The sequence below is a fragment of the Aquarana catesbeiana genome, linkage group LG02, assembly GCF_042186555.1.
Source record: "Aquarana catesbeiana isolate 2022-GZ linkage group LG02, ASM4218655v1, whole genome shotgun sequence".
In the NCBI taxonomy this organism is placed as follows: domain Eukaryota; kingdom Metazoa; phylum Chordata; class Amphibia; order Anura; family Ranidae; genus Aquarana; species Aquarana catesbeiana.
Window position 1 is genome coordinate 527,303,283 of NC_133325.1, and position 5,616 is coordinate 527,308,898.

General features: G+C 39.9%; 1 long non-coding RNA gene across 1 annotated transcript; it reads left to right on the forward strand.

Annotated features, from left to right (window-relative positions):
- Positions 1 to 452: 452 nt before the first annotated feature.
- Positions 453 to 3,250, forward strand: LOC141130001 (uncharacterized). The gene is made up of 2 exons (XR_012241940.1): positions 453 to 2,566; positions 2,683 to 3,250. It is a non-coding gene; the product is annotated as an uncharacterized lncRNA (long non-coding RNA).
- The last annotated feature ends 2,366 nt before the right edge of the window (positions 3,251 to 5,616 follow it).

The following is a 5,616-nucleotide window of genomic DNA, read 5'->3' on the forward strand; positions in this document are numbered from 1 at the left end:
CCCCCCAAAGAAGATGTTGTGTCTGCAGCAAGCGCGGATATAGGCGTGACACCTGCTATTATTGTCCCTCCTGTCCTGACAATCCTGGTGTTTGCATTTGTGAATGTTTTGAACGCTACCATACACTAGTTGAGTTTTAGCGTAGGGTACAGCACTGCACTGACTAGGCACACTTTCACAGGGTCTCCCAAGATGCCATCGCATTTTGAGAGACCCGAACCTGGTACCAGTTACAAAAGTTACAGTTACAAAAAAAGTGTAAAAAAATAAAATAAAAAAAAGTAAAAAAAAAAAAACCACAAAAAAAATAAAATAAAAAAAACAAAAATAGTTGTCGTTTTATTGTTCTCTCTCTCTCTCTCTCTCTCTATTCTTTCTATATTGTTCTGCTCTTTTTTACTGTATTCTATTCTGCAGTGTTTTATTGTTATTATGTTTTATCATGTTTGCTTTTCAGATATGCATTTTTTTATACTTTACTGTTTACTGTGTTTTATTGTTAACCATTTTTTGTTTTCAGGTATGCAATTCAGCTGCAGCGTGGATTTATTTATCTTGACAGCAACAGCGCTTGCTCCCACGATACATAAAGCCGTGACTCCAGTGCTGTCGGAGGTGATTTCACCACCACAGTTACATACTTCAGCATATATGCTGAAGCATGGGGGCAGCAGGGGTGGAGGAGCGATTTGCTCCTAACCTTTTGTGGGAGGATGCCCCCATGCTTCGTCATATATAAACGGTGCATGTATGCCCATCATTAGAAGTGGGTGGATGAAGGGAGGTATTCTAATGGTGGGCATACCCACCGATCAATCTCTTTTTTTCGTTCAGCCCAGCCCCCAGGTTTGAACGAAACCATTTGGTTCAAGCTATTTCTCAAGGGTTTTTCCTCAGGTGGCAGGGAACAATAACCATCACTGTTTTCCCCCCCACCGCTCCAGTCTCTCCGTCTGGGACCTGGATGCATGTGGTTGGTCAGCACCTTCTTTCCTAATCTGCTATCACTTCTTTCCACCTATATCTGTGTTACATGGTTGAAATTTACAGGCCAACAATGAATCCCTGGCATGCATAATTATCCTGGTAACATTTTTCCTATAGTAATTCAAATATCTTGGGTCCAAATGGCAATACATATTTAGATATAATTAAATGTACAAATGAATTTGTTCACATATATGCAAATTCTATATCTTATGGTGGGCCCATGTAGTATATGTCATTTTCTGCCATTTATACACATCCCAGGTTGCCAGTCTAATATGTATGTCTCTAGATTACGTGTGTTTTTGGCCTAAATGCTTGAATATCTTTGGAGATTTCCTCTGTTTAGAACGACTATTTTTTACTATCTGCTTTGACTATTATATTACAATGTATGTAAATGAAAAGATAAGATAGTTGATTCTGCCACTAATCTTTATAGCTAATATGCAAATCGATTATTCCAGTTCGATGTGATTTGATACTTCTTATGCTCTTGGTAGGCTGTACATCTTATTGTATAATGTCATGCAAATCTATATTTATTCATCCCATGATGTCATATCAACCTGTGAGATGTTTCCTGTCACCAGCGATTTCTTGGTTTCGACAAATACAAAACACACCGATGGTAATTATATACCTTTTATATTTATTTTTATATAGAATGGTGATGTTCTTCTAGATCACGTTAGTACATTGCTGAACTAACTTGTTGCTCGCCCGCCACACAAAGCTGCCCGGGCTTTGCAACCCGTGACGGCGTTATGTGAGGCTACAGTACATTTGCATCTTTGACTGGCCTCCATCTTGTGACCCCGGTGGACATGTGCAGTCCGCCGGGGAAGCTTAACGTGTTGGCGGGCGGAGTGGGCGCGGCCACGTTCCGACGCGAGTGCCCGCGCATGCGTGCTTTGGGCGCGGTGGCGGTCACTCCTCCCGGGGGGGGCCATACATGGCTCGTACCTGCCCTTCCTCCTTCCCATGCCATCAGCTGTTGTAATTTTCATCAACAGCTGATTGGGGGAGGAGGGTCTTATATACTCAATACTCGTTCATGCTGGACATCCCTTGCAGTTTGCAGGATGACACCGGCCTGAACAGACATCCACCTATTTTTCCTCTTAAACGGCTGTTACTTTAGCCCAGGCTCATTGATTACACCTGTAAGAACTTCTGCATTTAGACCCTGTCTGTGGTCTGTTTTGAACAGTTAAAATGGCTCAATTTAATATAGAATCCATCTCATCCCATATACTCTATATACTCTCTGAAAATCCCTGTATTAAGACCCTATCTGTGGTCTGCTTTGAACAGTTAAAACAACTTAATGTAATATAAAATTTATTACACCCCATACACCCTTTATACATCAACTAGTTTTGAAAGTAGTGACATAATTTTACTAGAATTTTACTAGATGCCTAAACACTGCAGTATTTCTCACTCTAATTTTTTGATTTGAGTAACATATATCTAAGGAGTCGCTTTACTTAATTAATCGTACCTCTATATCTTTTTGTCTGTTACTATTTTTAGCTACCTACCACACACTCTTCATCTACTGTGCCATTACCAGGTATGTGTTAAATTCTTTATGATAGCTTTCTAAATACTATATCCATTTTTGAACTTTTACACCCCATGATTAAAACGATTCGTTACTATACATTTGCAATATTACATTTTTTGCAGGACCTGCCCTTCGGCCTCAGTGGAGCCTCAAGTTTCTATCTTTTATACGCCCTCCTTGAGCCTTTTCTTTCTTTTTTTGAAGAGAATACTATATACATACATTTTGTATTTAGATAGAAACCTCATTGCTACCTACGTAGTAATGCTATCTGCGATACGCAAACAAACATCTTTTTATCGGAATCAAGAATATGCTGGGTAGACAGACCATGTCAGTGCCTTTGTTTTTAATCTAAAGTGTCATGGAATGCCAAGTCAGCTTATACAGTGTCAACGTAAGTGAAAATGAAATGAAAAGCATACCATGTAATGTTTCTATGTTTATGTATACCTATATGCTTATCATTATTTTTTCAACATATTTCTTTTAATGTAGAATTATCTGTAACTCATACCCACCCTTGAGGAAAGAGGCTAAGTAAATCCGAAACGCGTCGGATGCAAGAGTATTGTTCCAAACACTGTACTAATGTAAAATTGCTTGATTCGCATTCCTAACAATTACTGTTACATTACTGTCATATGTTTTACTGTTTTGTCTATTCAATAAACCATAGTTTATACTTTATATACTCTTTTACGCCTTTTTATATGTGCCTATAAAGTCCACCACTAGGGGAACCCTCTTTTTCTGTATACATTTTGTTTTATTGTTAACCATCATTTTTTTAGCAGGTACGCCATTCAGTTGCAGCGCGGATTTATTTATCTTGACAGCAACAGCGTTTGCTCCCACGATACATAAAGCCGTGACTCTAGCGCTGTAGGAGGTGATTTCACCACCACAGTTAAAAAAACAGCATATATGCCAAAGCATGGGGGCAGCAGGGGCAGAGGAGCGATTTGCTCCTACCTTTTGTGGGAGGATGCCCCCATGCTTCGGCATATATAAACGGTGCATGTATGCCCAGCATTAGAAGTGGGTGGATGAAGGGAGATATTCTAATGGTGGGCATACCCACCGATCAATCTCTTTTTTTCGTTCAGCCCACAGGCTGCATGAAAAAAAGTTTACAATATATGTCCAACAAGGACCAGCAACGTACTGGTATGTGTTGGTTATACCAGAATGATGCCTGCAGGTTTAGGTATCATCTTGGTATCATTCTTTTCAGCCAGCGGTCGGCTTTCATGTAAAAGCAATCCTAACAGCTAATTAGCCTCTAGACTGCTTTTACAATCAGTGGGAGGGAATGCCCCCCCCACCGTCTTCCATGTTTTTCTCTGGCTCTCCTGTCCCAACAGGGAACCTGAGAATGCAGCCGTTGATTCGGCCAGCTGACCATAGAGCTGATCAGAGACCAGAATGGCTCCAATCATCTCTATGGCCTAAGAAACCTGAAGCTACGAGCATTTTATGACTTAAGATTTCGCTGGATGTAAACAGCACCATTGAGAAATTGGGAAAGCATTTTATCACACCGATCTTGGTGTGGTCAGATGCTTTGAGGGCAGAGGAGAGATCTAGGGTCTAATAGACTCCAATTTTTTCAAAAAAGAGTACCTGTCACTTAGAGGTCGACCGAAATGGGTTTTTCTCTGGCCAATGCCGATATTTAGAAATCGCGGGGGCCGATGGCCGATGGCCGATATGTGATGCCGATTTTTATGGGCCGATATATTAGGCCAATTTTTTTTTCTCTTCATCTCATAAAATCTAACAGTTAGACCCCTTTCACACTGGGGCGTTTTTCAGGCTCATTTGGGCTAAAAATAGCATCTGTAAAGTGCCTGTAAAACGGCTCCCCTGCAGTCTCAGTGTGATATCCCGAGTGCTTTCACACTGAGGCGATGTGCTGGCAGGATGTTAAAAAAAAGTCCTGCAAGCAGCATCTTTGGAGCGGTGTATACCACCACTCCTGCCCATTGAAATTAATGCGCACCGCTGCCGAAGTGCCTGCAAAGCGTTTCGGCAGCGGCGCTTGAGGGGCGCATTTAACCCCTTCCTCGGCTGCTAGCTGGGTTATAAGCGCCCCGCTAGCAGCCAAATAGCGCCGCTAAAATGACGATAAAGCGCCGCTAAAACTAGCAGCGTTTACCGTCAACACATGCCCGCTCCAGTGTGAAAGCAACCTTAAGTGATACAGAAATTTTTTTACATTTAAACATTTATTAAACAAAACAAACCTCCAATCAGTTCACTTGTATGTAGAATTTAGATTAAAAAAACAAAAAAAACTATATCTTAAATATTAAATACACAAAAACAGGTAATCAAAACTTTTGGATGAAAAAAAAATGGGCTAACTTTACTGCTTAGTTTTTTTTTATAATTTATTAGTGTATTTTTTCAAAAAATATTGCGTTTGAAAGATCGCTGCGCAAATAACGTGTGACATAAAATATTGCAACAACCGCTATTTTATTCCCTAGGGTCTCTGCTAAAAAAAATATATATATAATGTTTGGGAGTTCTAAGTGATTTTCTAGCAGAAAATACAGGATTTTTACTTGTAAGCAACAAATGTCAGAAAAGATTTAGTCTTTAAATGGTTAAACTGAGAGCTTCTACAGAATTCAGTCCATTCATAGGTGTAAACATTGTATCTCTTCAGGTTCTTTTTATCAGATTTGGCAGGCTGCCCAGAGGAGGAGAGAAGTCTCTCCACAGAAGATTTCAGGCAACTTGTATTGACTTCTACTACGGAAGTCATTTGCAAGTCCGCTGATATCCTTTTTTATCAGCACAATCGGCCGATGCCGATTAAGTAAAAAACACCAATTATCCGCCAATATATTGGTCGACCTCTACTGTCACTACCTATTGCTATCATAGGGCATATTTACATTCCCTGAGATAACAATAACAATGCTAAAAAAAAAAAAAATTAAAGGAACAGTTTAAAAATAAGATATAAAAAAGCAAAAATAATAATAAAGAAAAAAAAAAAAGCATCCCTGTCCCCCCCGCTCTCGCGCAAATGCGAACATAAG